Source organism: Squalius cephalus, assembly GCF_949319135.1.
Source record: "Squalius cephalus genome assembly, chromosome: 1".
Taxonomy (NCBI): domain Eukaryota; kingdom Metazoa; phylum Chordata; class Actinopteri; order Cypriniformes; family Leuciscidae; genus Squalius; species Squalius cephalus.
In genome coordinates, this window is record NC_137122.1 from 19,661,831 (window position 1) to 19,677,550 (window position 15,720).

Below are 15,720 nucleotides of genomic sequence, written 5' to 3' on the forward strand. Positions count from 1 at the left end.
ACCTTTACCATGACTGTTCCCTGCTGGAGGAATGATCTGCCTAACTCAACCAGAGCAGATGAGTCCATAGCCACTTTAAAGAAACGACTGAAAACACTTCTTTTTCGACAACACTTGATCCAGTATTACTAACTTTCTGTTCTATTCTATTATGTTCTATTTAACCCTTGTGCATCAATTTAAAAAAGTTACTCATAGGTCCAAAGAGGACAAAAATGTCCATGTCAAAAAACGGTCATAAAAAGTTGAAGCTTGGGAGCACAGACTTAACTTTGGTATCATTTTAAAGAATACCCTTAGCAGATTATTGCTGAAGTTAAATTTTTTTTATAAGTAAATCCAAAAAAAAGTTATATAGGTTTAAGTTTATGAAAATTATTTATGAATATTATTTTATATAAAATATATATTTTATGAAACAAGTTGAACTCTAAAACGGCTAGAAAATCAAAGCCATAAATCTAAATAAGTTGTGTTCCAAATTTGAGGTTGATATCTCAAAAAATGAGCTTTCAGTAAGATTTTGTTTGGGCGCAGTACCAAACTTTCCCCATTGGATCCCAGCAAAACTCCTCTGGTCACACAGTGATTGGCTTTGTTATTTGCAGTTGAGTTTTTCTCTATCAATACTACAAACACACAAACACATTTTTTTTTATATAACACACATACCAACCACACTCTGACATCCATACCAACACACCCACACAATTATCATTGCATAATTTATCCAGTTGGCTCTATAATAGCTCAAAATTCATGCAGTTAACAGTAACAAAAAACAAAAACTTACTCATAGGTCCAAAAGGGACAAAAATGTCCACGTCAAAAAACTCTCATAAAAATGTTATGCTTGGGAGCAAAAACTTAAGTTTGGTCTCATTTTAAAGAAGACCCTTTGCAGATTGTTGTTGAAGTGAAAAAAGTGAAAAACGTGCAACCAAATTTTTTTTATGGAAGTTTAAGTTTATGAAAAATATTTATGAACATTAAAATTAATATTTTATATAAAATATATACAAGTATTTTGTATAACTAGTGCAACATTTTTTTTTCAAATGAAATGGGGGTGAAATAGTAAAATTACAATAAAAATAGACACCTGTGCCAAAATTTTATGCAGTAAACATTAAAAAAAAAAAAAAACTTACACATAGGTCCAAAAGGGACAAAAATGTCCAAGTCAAAAAACTCTCATAAAAATGTTATGCTTGGGAGCAAATACTTAAGTTTGGTCTCATTTTAAAGATGACCCTTGGCAGATTGTTGTTGAAGTGAAAAAATTTAAAAAAGTGCAACCAAAAAATTTTTATAGAAGTTTAAGTTTATGAAAAATATTTATGAACATTATAATCAATATTTTATATAAAAAATATATTTTATAAAACATTTGGAACTCTAAAACTGATATAAATTCAAAGACATAAATCTAAACAGGTTGTGTTCCGAATTTGAGGATGATATCTCAAAAAATGAGCTTTCAGTAAGATTTTGTTTGGGCGCAGTACCAGACTTTCCCCATTGGATGCCAGCAAAACTCCACTGGTGAACACAGTGATTGGATTTTCGATTTGCAGTTGAGTTTTTCTCTCTCAAATATTACAAGCACACAAACACACTTTTTATTTTATTACACACATACAAACCACACTTAGACATCCATACCAACAAACCCACACAATTATCGTTGCATAATTTATCCAGTTGGCTCTATAATATGCCGAAGCAGAAAACAGGAATAAAGCCAGTATTTGCTTTATAGGCCTAACCTGAAAAAATGGCACCATCTGATAAAAAATGGTAAAAATGTCAATTTTGAAGCCTTGCCAACAGAATGAAAGCCTATTAAAAAAGATTGCATCATTTTATAGTTAAACGGCACAGGGATTAAAAAATGCAGTTTTAATGGGTTTCAATGGGGACATTTTTGTCCAAAAGGCGCTAAGAGGAAGTATTTTGTGTAACTAGTGCAAAATAGATTTTTTAAAGGAAATGGTGATGAAATAGTAAAATTCCAATAAAAATACACACCTGTGCCAAATTTTATGCAGTTAGCATTAACACAGGCAAAGTGATCCAAAAAACAAAACTGAAAAGGACAAAAATGTCCTCAAGGATGCACAAGGGTTAAAAAAAATAAAATAAAAAAATAAAAAAAATAGCATGTACTGCGTTAGATTAAACTGAGACTAAACTTAGTTTAACTGCTTCTATTGTTCTCATTTGTAAGTCGCTTTGGATAAAAGCGTCTCCTAAATGAACAAATGTAAATGTAATTTTTTTCCCTCCCATCCCATCCCAAATATTTTCCACCATCTCCCTTTAGGGACTCTGTAGAAATGAGCTTTAAGTGGCCAATTACAGGAGATCTGAAGACATCAGCATAATAAATGAGGTGAAAACAGGAACTATTGTCATGAAATAAAGAGTTTTCAGCATATCTGTTAATATTGATGAGCCTCAGACTATCAACACTCATTCAGCAAGCCATTCAGGATCATCAGCAGATCATCTCACTTTATTCTGAGTGTTTGCTGTTAGAAACACATTATTTGAGTCAGGATACATGATAAATGCCTATAAAACTGCTCTACTGAAAAATGATGCTGATATTTCTCTCAATATGACATGGATAAAACACCAATACTACAACAAATAAACACTAATGTCACTCATCTTCAACCACTACAGCTGCATAACTATGAACTGAAACATGGTTAGATTTTATGATAACTACATTCATTGTATTAAGGTAATTAGATCTCTAACACATAACAGTTTTTATGTGCAGAGACTGACAATCTCCAATGACAATTAGATGATTATCTTTGCTTAATGTTGCGAACAGCAGTTTAGCTAGTTATATTCCTTTTGTTTCTCTGATTTATCTCGGGATGCCCATCATGAGGTAACTAGAGAGTACGTCAGCTTATGAAGACTTGAGATGCCCAACACCTGTGAAGAGACCAACTCTTGACAGGACTTCAGATGACACCAACTCTGAATCAACGTGATCTCATGAGAATACGTGTGCATTTTTACATAAAGTGTGATTATACCACATGTACATTACGTACACATATGTATGATTATGTAGTTGTAAAGTTAGTATAACTTTATTATTATTAAAAACATCATTGAATGGAATTTAAGTGTTTTGTCGTGTTGGGGCAGGGCTTTTTACATGTCTCAAAAGTAACAGATAAAATTGAAATATTTATGGACATTTATGAGTTACTGTTGCACTTTCTTTTGTACTTTTGTATAAAAAAAACTGACATTGTTGTTTTATCAAATGCTTTCCTGAGGTAAATGTTATGTGACATGTTATACAGCTGTTTTATTGACCCCTTTGTTTGTTTGATTTGTCGATGTATGAAGAATATACATTTCGGTAAGTTGTAGCCTATACTGTATCTTTCAAAAGTGTTAATTCGTGTTTATTTACTATTAGTTAGAGATGATCTGTTCACGTGCCGCTAGGGATCTGTCGCGTCACATTTACAAGCAGCAAAACTGTATTGTCTGCATTTCGTACACTGAAAAAAATGAGTCGTTGGATCAAAGTAAAAAAATTACTTCAACTTGTTACAAGTAATCGGTTTACTTTATCTCAACTTAAAAAAGTTCATTTACTCAAATCACATTTCCATTGTCAACTTAAAGTAAAAATACTCTTTCAACCAAAGAGATTTGTTTAATTAGCATTAAATTATAAAAATTTTTTTGGATTAACTTAATTTTTAAAACTTTTATATATTAAATATCAAAATAAATACAAAACAAAATTACAAACAATTTTTGTCTGAAAAAATAAGCCTTTTACACTCTGGAATCAAACATTTAACTGTTTATTTAGTGCAATCTTCCAACAAACTCACAGAAACCAGAATTTCCACTTGTTCTAAAAACATTTGATGAAGAATCAAATGATTTACAAAAGTCAATACTGAAACCGTTTTAGTGCATGACTTGATAAAAAAAAAAAAAATACATTCAATAATAAAACCGTCAACAATGTAATTTTGTACAACAACAAAAACAACATCCATCAATAAATGTATACATCAATTCCATTTGCTATAGTAAAATTGTCACTTGACATTTCAGATTATCTTGCATTAAATTTAGGAATGTAACAGAGAATTGATTAATCATCCAGTGTAACATCAATTCATTGAAAAAAAAACAAAAAAAAAACATTGAAACAAATCAACATTGAAAGCTCCTTAAAAGACATGACATGCAGGAACATTTAAAGGGTTAGTTCACCAAATTAAAATATTTTTAATGAGATCTGAGAGCTGTCTCACTCCTTCATAGGTTGCTATGTAATTTCATTCTGCCGGCCAAGACAAGTTAGTAAAGACATTATTAAAATAGTCCAAGTGACTACAGTGGCTCAACCTTAAGTTTATCAAGCGACGAGAATACATTTTGTGTACAAAAAAACAAACAAAACTTTCGACTTTATTCAACTATTAATTTTCTTGAGTTTGGGTCTGAGTGAGTTCACGAGAGCGCCACGACACATGCGCGAGAACTGAGAAGATGACGCTCACGATCATTTGATGGGAAAGGCTGAAAGGTAAGCCATTCATTTAGCATCATTGGCAAGGAACTTATACGTTTTCTCGTTGGTTTTTCACGATTTGGACATCCAGTAAATGTACACTTTAGAACCATTTTAAACACTACATCGAGACCCATCTGCGTCATCTTCTCAGTTCTTGCGCATGTGTTGTGTTGCTTTTGTGAACACGTCAAGAAGATGAACGAAAGTCTTACGGGGATGGAACAACTTGAGGGTGAGTATAATTTTTTCATTTTTGAATGAATTAACCCTTTTTAAATCCATTTGCATCTTCGCTATGTCCATGACAATTTTTTTTAAAGGCCACAAAGGTATATTTAAGTACTTCAGGATACCTCAAGTTCTCAGTACGTGATTACAAACATCATGGCACAAGCAGATGATACTGAGGACAACTCATGTAAAACCTCAGTACCATCAATGACAATGCTGATGTCCAGGGGAGTGCTTAGACCATCACTTTCACAGAGCACAAAAACTGTTCAAGTTCTCTCTGTGCTTCATCTTTCTGGCCAATCTGAAAGACACACAAGCAAAAAAAAAAAAGAAAAAAAAAGGAAACAATTCTTACTCAGAGAGCTAATTCATAAATTCAACTGCTCTTACCAAAAAGAGACCAATTACTTACCGTTATCTTCTGACTGGACTACAATGACTCCAAACTGTTGTCTTTCAACATCTGTATCTTAAAAAAAGACAAACACAGCAATCACCAACTTTCATAAAGAAAATTAAAATGCATAGATATGTTTTTGCACCTAAGAGCCAAAATTTTTGCAAGTTTAGATATTTATAAATAATATGTTGTTGTAAACTTTTTCTTTCTTCAAAGCAGAGACCAGGAGACGTTGGGGATCACGTTCATGAAGTTATTCTTTATTGAGGACTTCGCGTTGACGCGGCTGCAGTTCTTCCCAAATCTGTCTAAAGTATATAAATTTACGTGGGTGTCTTATAGGCATTTTAGGAGGAGGGACTTTTGAAGGTGGAGACAAATCAAGACAAAGCATAGGCATATGATCAATCAAGTCAAAACCAGTTTGGCAGGTTATCCGGCTTGCTCAAGAGAGACAGAACTAATCAGCATAACACTATTATTCAAATGATCCAATCAGCCCTTACGGTATCACCCATATCTTCACATGATCACAGAAGGACAAAGGGTGAGGGTGAGAGTTTCAGGAATTGACTCATTTAGAGAACAACACTGGAAGGAATCTCTTGATATACTCATCATAACCGCTGCTAAACTTTCTCAATTTTTATTGGAAACTAAATTAAACATTTAATAAAATATGTAATCCAACAACGTTAAATAAGTTGGTGTAATTTGAACGTTCAAAGTTTCAAAGATGTCATGTCATACAGATTTCATAAAATAATGTATTTTGTGTAACGTATTATGTAATAGCCTAGGTCATTGTGTGCATGTATGCATGTTTAAACTTTTATGACGTAATCGGAACCTACTGCAGTGTGTTAAAACGTCAACAACGTAATTGATCAATCAAGTATTTACCATATATTTATTCTTTTAAGGTTATACAATAGTATGTATATATGAGGCTACTGTCACTTTAAGAATTAACACACATACCAGCAAAGACAAACTCGATTTTTTGGCAAATGTTTAAAGACACAACCAAATGTGTTAAAGTGAATACTTGGCAAGGTAGACATTTTCAATTAAAATAAAATATCTATGACCATTCAAACGCCATATGACACTAAAAATAACTCAATTCAGTGCTGTGCAATATATTGATAAAGTGCAAATTCTCAGATGTCCACTTTGAATACAAACTTTGAATTATTTGATAAAACACGTTATTTGCATTAATCAGTTAACTGATCCTCATGTGATTATAAATGTATGATAGAAACAAACTTAACTTAATTTGTAAGATTACTCACCATATGTAATTTTGTGTCCACCATGAGGTTATCCTGCAGCAAAAGAAGATGATGGTCGATAAGAATTTTGTCCGTGCGTGGTCACTCACGTGGCTTAAACAGAATGCAAACTTGTCATTTGATTTGAAGCATAGTCACACCAACTTAACTGTTGCTTGACTCATTTTAAAGTATTAACCACTCTTGCTACTTTATTTTTCTCATTCACCAATGTTTCTACATCAATCAAATGTCAGAAACTTATGCAATCTACTCAATGAATTAAATGCAGATACGCAATGTATTATAACGTTACAATCTCTACCGATAGTAACAAAATAGTATTTTAGGGTTTTTCCTAGATCAAAATGAGTTGAAGGTGGTAAAATCCTGCTTGGAAAATAGGTATCTGAACTTGGGCTGTCACGATTATTAAATTTGGTAGACGAGGAGTTTTACCGCGACGCGCTGTTTGAATGCTGAATGGATCAAATGATTGACAGCTGCAGCGGAGGGAAGACGAGTTTGCGTAAACTTTAATTTAACGATGTAAAATTTCTTCTGTCCCTCACAACAAGATATGAAATGGCTTTACACCACTTAAATCATTATATTAGAATTTGTGAATGATTGAGTAACAATATTTCTGATTATTTGTCGCGACAGGCCTAATCTGAGCCTGTCTGAGTTTTGAGGACAGCTGGATCGGGAACGCCATTTGACGGAGGCGGTCGCCTTGTAATTCTCAATGCAGGAAAAACCCAAATAAATAATGTAATTAAAAGTCCACAAATTATCTAACGTTACTAATGTTACTTAAGCATATTATTGGCTATCCATCGTTACTAGGCCTAACAGTTATAGCTAACATTAACTGTACACTTGAAATATCAGATGACTCTGACCAAAATAAAACAGATATTCAACCAAACACATGCATGAATGCATTGAATTCTACTTTAATATTATACAAATGTTTATCAACGGCGATAAAACTTAATGAAAACTTATTTTTAGGATTACTCACCAATACTGTGGATCCGCAACGGTCTTCATACAGCAAAACAAGATGGCGGCCGAACAGAAAATTCTCAACTCAAGCTTGATGACGTCAGTAGTCACGTGGTTTGGACGTGGACGTAAAATTGTAATTTGATTTAAAGCAATTAGTTTAAATTACACCCAAAACAATTGTTTTACTTCAAGACAACTAAGTATAAAAAGTTCTTTAAACTAATGACAAGCCATATGCACTTTTTAGAGCGTAATAAAAGTGACAGAAACTGAGAGCTGAGATTTTTTTCATAAGTAACCTGCTCTGTCTAGTCTGTCGGCCTCCGTGTCCTCTTTGCTTCACGATTTTTCTGTGTGTGAGAAAATGGATGTGTAGCGTGAGAGCGTGTGGAGAGTGTCAATTGCATGAGTCTCACGGTGAATGCGTGAGAGTTGGCAGCTCTGTGGTTTGCATGAGAATTGTTTGCTTGAGGGTAATACTTGTGGATTCTGTTGAAAGAAATATTTTACTTTGTTGGTTAAATTATGTTGAAGCATTCATCCTTTCTTTAAAAATAAGGAAAGCAAAACATACAGGTAATTGCTGAAAATATATTAATTTCCATATGTGTGTGAGGGGAGGGGTTATTACATTACACAAAGAACATTCAGAACTACAATAATATAAACAAAAGAAAACGTACAGCCTTGTAGTTTGCCAGTTACATAAATACTTTAAAGCTTTCCTGTTATCTGAATGGTATTTTAATAGGTTATATAGCCTATTCTGATTTCACTTTGAAGAATAAAAAAAGGGGTCTGGTTTTACTCTACATTTGCATGTATATGATATTTAGTGAAAAATGTTTAGATTTCAGTTGTCTCGCCAAGTCAGAAAACGAAATGAATCCAGCCCTTTGGGAGATTCAGCTCGAAGGCCGGTTAGCGCTAGCCTGACTAGGCTACGTCAGACTTCCTACTTCCACTCAATTTCATTTCGCTCCTGTAGTCAGTCAGAGATAGCAGCTTATCTTTCAGTTTTCCAGCGGCCTTCGGACGGCCGGGCCAATCAACGAACAGAGGGCGGGCTGAGAGCTGTGATGTAGACACTGATTGTACCGTGGATGCGTAGATTTACTTCACATAATCTGCAAAAGTCGTTGACAGCCATGTTCACTCCGGTATTTTGCTCGATGGTTTTGTTTTCGCATTGTAAGGAATATGACTTAGCTCAAATGATTATAGGGAATCAAAATTATGAATCGGGTTGATTCATCTATATTCTTACAATATTAATAAATTATTGAAGCTGAAATTTAGACCCATCCGTATACATCAATGTTCAATTACAATGAATTATAATTCAATCGTTAATGTACCAAAAGGTCCCTCTTTCAGTTCAATTAATCAGAATAATTTTAAGGGAAATTAATGTATTAATTAAACAGTTGTTTGTCCCGCAAACTGGTCGTAAAATTAATTCCATCAACTTCTCAACAAAATTATCTCTTTCTTATAATTCGAAGAAAGCTATATTTTCCTGGCCATGAAAATTACTTTCTTGTTCTTATAAAATGTAGGTTACTTAACAGTAGCGCATTTGTAAAGCGTAGCTTGATCTTCGTTTCATTGACTTGTAAAATGAACACTTATACAGAGACAATCTAGGATATAATGGGTTTTTAATAATTGGACTAATACATTGAACTAATGAATACAAAAATACTACAGTTTACACGAGTAAATATGTATGTACAGGACACGTAAACAAAATACAAGACTAAACGAGTAACGAAAATGAGAGAGAGAGAGAGAGAGAGAGAGAGAGAGAGAGAGAGAGAGAGAGAGAGAGAGAGAGAGAGATCGGACAATGAGAGAGATGAGAGAAAGTGAAACTAACATGTGCGATCAAAGATCGATCACAGTTAGGCAAAGTCACAGGCAGGGTAACCTCGAGAGACAACAAGGAATCAAATCACCTTAAAAGTTCAATAAACTTATCTTGCAAAATGGTTCTCTTTGTTGCTGAAGAACGCCGAGTTCGTGCGTGTGTCCTAAGAGCAGCTGCGTGTGTTTCTTTAAAGGGTCATTTCACCCATTTGAACATTGGTTTTTATTTAAAGTGGGTCATATATGTAGTCGAAATGTAAAATAATTTTTGAATTTGGTGCCTTCGTGACCGAGAAAAGACAAAAAATAACTTCAGAACGCATTTGTATGAAAGACAACAACTCCCACAATGCACCACATTGCACAGCTCCGCAAGCCACTCCCACTAATCCAGAAAGCGCATATCTGCCTATAAGAGAAATCACTCTTCCGTCTACAAGGCTAGCTACTACCAGAGCTTGAAATTCATTTCACATTCACACAAAATGTCTAGTTAGTTGGCGAACTCATATAATGCATTACTCCTCGTTTGTATTTCTTTCGAAAAGGCGAATTATTGCATGGTACCTGGATGTTCAGTCAGAACATATGCGGTGCGAAACTAGGATAGTTCTCAACACAAATGTCCGTGTCCTCGTCTGATTCAGAGATTTCGTCCAGGAGAAATTGTCATCGTTGAAATTCTTTGCCGCAGACGGACTCTATCTCTGTGTTCGTAGCGGTTCGTAGCTGCATTGTGAGATCACCGGCGCCACCAGTCCGCCCTAACTCGAGCCAGTCCGGGCTCCTCGTCCGCGGCAGGCAGGTCTTCTGCCTCGGCTGCTCTTCGCTATAATGCGGCTTGTAAAGGTAGTCACAAACACCTGATTCAAGCATCAGACTTCCGAAATCCTCTTCTTCTATATCATATTGAGCACTCTCCTCCGCTATTGTCATAACTTTACATCTGTCTCCACAGCGCCTGTTAGCTTAGCTTCAAACAAGATGGAGGATATTGCTTTCAGTTTCAGAGAGTAAAGTCCCACCCACTGATCTGTAATAGGTCTGTAGCGTGAGCGGGTCCCGCCCCCTGGGAAAGATGAGAAACTAGTGTCTGTAGTCTTAACAGAAATCCCCCCCTCTAACACTTCCTCCTACAATGACGCAAAATGACGATTTTTGCGTCATTGTAGGAGGAAGTGTAAGAGGTAAATAACAGATTTCTCCCGTCTCAGGGGAAAATGAGAGAGTGTTGCACGACCATTCAATAGTATGACTGGGTTTCTAACAATGCAAAGCTTAATGCAAATGGGTGAAGTGTCCCTTTAAGAAAGCAGGGCTTGCTTCGGTGTGCGCGGCCGCGGGATTTTCAAAAGAGTCTTTTTCTTTGAGTTGAAGTTGCTTGCTGCGTTTGCTTCGATGAGTCCGAATACGAAAATAAAGAAAAGACTTAAAGAAAATAAAAGAAAAATTCATTCACGAAAACGGTGAATGAATGCTCCCATAAACGGGAGCCATATGGGTCTTCTCGCTGATGAAGCGGGTTCGTAAAAGTGCTCTCTGAAGAACTCTCTGAGTTGGTCTTTTATGGAAAAAGATGGGTTGACGCCTCTGTTCGCGCGAACAACCAATGAACGTCCAAAGATCTGAAGCGGGAAAAAGTTCTTTGTCTCGGGGGCAACGCCCACTCGAATGAGTCATGAGGAGATGGGCTTTGAGCTGTTCGGCTGAAGTTCGAAGACGAAACAAAACTAAAAGACTTAAAGAAAATAAAATATAAAGCCCCCTAAACGGGAGCCATTGATGGTCTCCCTGATGAGGAGGGTTCGAACAAGCAGGAACAAACAAGACGAAAGAAAATACCGAACTCAACTGAACGGAACGCGGAGTGTAACCGCTTTTCTAGGGTACCGAAATTTCCCTCCTCCCTGGCGCTTGGGCCAATTGGAACGCGAAATTCCAGGCGGGAGAAATTTCCTTTGTCTCACTTAGGAGTTCGATTTGCATGTTTTATGACAGTCTTAGGATCATGCCATTTCTACTTTAAACAATTATAACTGCAGTAAAATGCATTTTATCATAATTTGGTAACCATATCTTTCCTACGGGTATATGGAGGTTCAATTCAAGACCACATTTGGTATGTTTAAAAGCTACGGCATAGAAATGACTTCTTATTCTGTAAAATAAGCATTAAGAGTTCTACTAACAATCTTGTCTCAATGTCTCTCCTATATTCAAGAATACAAAAACCCATCACAGAGAAGAACAATCGTGGAAAAGAGAAATTACATTCAGGTTTACATATTTCTTCAATGGTTATACATATAGAAAATGTAGGATTTAAGTAGGAGTAAAGATTAACACTTTAACTCCCCAGCCAGCACAGCCATGTGGGGCCCAAATGGGTTTGACCTGGGCTATCTAACTGGGACCCAGCCAGTTTTGTCCTCGGTTTCCATGTTGGCCCCACATGGGTTTGCCCAGATGAAATGAACACTGCTTAGTATGCACAGTACAGGCTGTTTAATGTAACACTTAATCAGTGTTGGAGGTAATGAGATAATTAAGTGATTGAATAATGATTGTGCATTAATGATGAACACCTGCTGTTAACAAGCAGAATCACTGAAGGAAAGAGAAACACAAGAACTACTTCCAGCCACAGCCTTGGATGAAATCAACTGAAGATAAAATACATTACATCTCTCAAGATCTGATTAAACAACTCCACAAACAGCATTACCAGCTTCACTTATTACTAACCAGACTGACTTTATTTCTGTCAGACGTCTACAGAAAAGAATTAAGAAGAGGTTTAGATGTTGATTACTTATTTGAAAGTAATAGTTTGATTTGATGTTACCATTGTGGCGATCCGTGTGTGCTTTAGTCAGGCTCTTGACTTTTTAACATTAGTTGTTCTCTGGCAGCTGTGTCTGTTTGTTATGGCGAGAACAGCAAGAGAAAATATAATCAGATGCTGTAAGCTGATTGATGATATGAATATGATCGTCATATAGTGGCTTAACTCATTGATTATTTGTGAGGTTCATACGGTAGTATGTTATTCATTTTGTTTTATTGTTGTGATTCTACAACAAGAGAATAATAGAATTTAATCAGAACGTCAAATTATTTTTAAAACTCCATTTACATATTTTGGGCTCCTCCTAATCTTACTCACACACAGACATCAAGAATCAACATATGAATCTCAACAATGGTGACATGCTTCATGCTGCAATGCATTCTGGGAGCCATGGATAAGTTTTGTATGATGCACTCAGAATGCATTGCAGCATGAAGCATGTCACCATTGTTGAGATTCATAAGCTGATTCTTGATGTCTCTGTGCAAGTGGAACTTTCTGTAGTACAACATGTGTAAATGGTGTTTTAAAAATCATTTGATGTTCTGATTAAACTGTGCTGGATCTCTTGCTGTAGAATCACAACAATAAAACAAAATGAATAACATACTACCCGTATGAACCTCAAAAATAATCAATGAGTTAAGCCACTATATGATGAGTATATTCTTATCATCAATCAGCTTACAGCATCTGATTATATTTTCTCTTGCTGTTCTCGCCATAACAAACAGACACAGCTGCCAGAGAAAAACTAATGTTAAAAAGTCAAGAGCCTGACTAAAGCACTCACTGATCGCCACAATGGTAACATCAAATCAAACTATTACTTTCAAAAAAGTAATCAACATCTAAACCTCTTCTTAATTCTTTTCGTTAGATGTCTGACATAAATAAAGTCAGTCTGGTTAGTAATAAGTGAAGCTGGTAATGCTGTTTGTGGAGTTGTTTAATCAGATCTTGAGAGATGTAATGTATTTTATCTTCAGTTGATTTCATCCAAGGCTGTGGCTGGAAGTAGTTATTGTGTTTCTCTTTCCTTCAGTGATTATGCTTGTTAACAGCAGGTGTTCATCATTAATGCACAATCATTATTCAATCACTTAATTATCTCATTACCTCCAACACTGATTAAGTGTTACATTAAACAGCCTGTACTGTGCATACTAAGGAGTGTTCATTTCATCTGGGCAAACCCATGTGGGGCCAACATGGAAACCGAGGACAAAACTGGCTGGGTCCCAGTTAGATAGCCCAGGTCAAACCCATTTGGGCCCCACATGGCTGTGCTGGCTGGGTCTGCTCCACTCCTAAAATCTCTGTTGCTGGACATTCCATTAGGCAATAAAACACAGTTCAACACAGGGGGGAAGGGATTGCCAGAGAATGTTAGTGAACCTTCTCTAACTAAAACACTATTGATTAAAGAATACATTTCAAAACCACACCTCTAGAAAATCATAATTATATGATCAAACAAATTAATAAAACATGCATACAGGAAGGTCAAACCCAAATCTGAGTTACATACATTAAAACTATATTTCTATAGGAGGATGTTTGTGTGTGTGTGTGTGTGTGTGTGTGTGTGTGTGTGTGTGTGTGTGTAGAAAGTTTCAAGTTTCGTTATCTCTCTGTGGTCCAGAGAGGGGAAAGGGGGTTTGGAATTCTTCTGAAGCTTTGCAACGCTTCAGGAAGACGGATATGATTGTCTTCCGGGCCATCTGGTGTACTCCCAGGTGCCATAAAGTGTCCGAAAACATTCTAAACCCAGCCATGTCGGAGCCATGATGGTAATTTAGATTGTCGAGAGTCTTGATTTACATATCTCAGTTCAGAGTGTAAAAAGGCTTTGGGTTTCAGAATAAATGTGCTTAGAAAACACGGAGAATTCGAATTTGTTAATTCAGAATCAAACGAACGAATGATTCAAATAGCCCAGTCGCTACAGCATCATACATGTGTTTACAGTGGAAGTTAGATGCGGCTGAGCATGCGCATAACACACGCCATAACCAAACGTTATGTGATTGGCTTACGGGTAACCAATGATTTTAAACTTCAGACAAGCATTTGTGGATTGATTTGTGTGGATCTCTGGTGTGCATTTGTGGATTGCTTTGCGTGTGTGGATCTCTCTGTGCATTTGTGGATTGCTTTGCGTGTGTGGATCTCTCTGTGCATTTGTGGATTGCTTTGCATGTGTGGATCTCTCTGTGCATTTGTGGATTGCTTTGCGTGTGTGGATCAGATCTCTCTGTGCATTTGTGGATTGCTTTGCGTGTGTGGATCTCTCTGTGCATTTGTGGATTGCTTTGCATGTGTGGATCTCTCTGTGCATTTGTGGATTGCTTTGCGTGTGTGGATCTCTCTGTGCATTTGTGGATTGCTGCGCGCACATGTGGATCTCGTGTGTGCATTTGTGGAAGGTTTTGAGACTGTTTTCACTCCATAGTTTTCCATCCCTATATCGTTTTATTTATGTTGTAGCAAAGCTGTTTCAAACACATACAAACTTAATTTTAATCCCACCAGCGATCGTTGAATGATGGTGTTAAACATTTTCTTTACTGTGGTAAAACCATGGTTAGTCTCGTAATGTGGTCATGGTTCTGACGACAGATATTTGGCTACATTCGTTTTGTGGAGTGTGTGACTGTGTGTGTGTGCGAGAAAAAGAGAGTATGTGTGTGTGTGTGTGTGTGTGTGAGTGCTGATCGATCCCTTCGAGGATTGTAATATTATGAGGTAGAACGATTGTATAAAATGCATGGATATTTCTGCGTGTTTTAACATAAACAGCAGTAGCATTAAATAACCGCGTATAGAAAAAGTATGAGACTACAGAAAAAAAAAAAAACATACCTTTCTGAAACGTCCTGTAACAGCCGTTCGTGCACAAGTTCTGCTCGATTCCTCTCCACTATTCTCTAAGTCTGATTCGAGCTGAAATTGATAAGGCAATATTGACGCCTTTGTTTACAATACACCGAAGCACATGCAACTGGTAACGGACGTGACGTTTCCGGACAGCGTGAACTAGGCGGTAAGCGAATCACAACATCCCCATACAGAAATGCAATATATTCACATATATGTGAGACACTGTTAAATATATTGAAATATATTTTGAAAATATATTTTCAACATGCATAAAAATTTAAGCATATCAGTTGATCTACATGTTGCGTGTATAAATATGTGTACATATATGTGACAATATATTTCATGCCTCATGTCATATGAAAATACATGAGGCATGAATAGTGTCACATTGTCACAGATGGTGTTGGGTTTTGTTTCAGGTCATTGTTATGTTTCAGTTTCTTGTCATGTGCTTCCCTGGTTTGTCATGTCTTGTGAACCTGCCATGTACTCCCCTGTTCATGTGTCTTGTTCTCATTGGTTCTTTTTTTTTGTTCACAGGTGTCCCTTGTCTTGTCATTAGCTTGTGTATATTTAAGCCCTCATGTTTGCCTTGTACTACTGTTGGGTGAGG

At 36.2% G+C, this 15,720-nt stretch overlaps 1 protein-coding gene across 1 annotated transcript in view; it reads right to left on the minus strand.

Moving 5' to 3' along the window:
- Positions 1-15,257, minus strand: part of LOC307164502 (uncharacterized protein) — a 36,339-nt gene extending 21,082 nt beyond the window's left edge. Inside the window, exon 1 of the mRNA XM_079881422.1 lies at positions 15,087-15,257. The gene's annotated coding sequence lies outside the window, so the exon portion shown is untranslated. The remainder of the gene's footprint in view (positions 1-15,086) is intronic.
- Between the last annotated feature and the right edge of the window lie 463 nt (positions 15,258-15,720).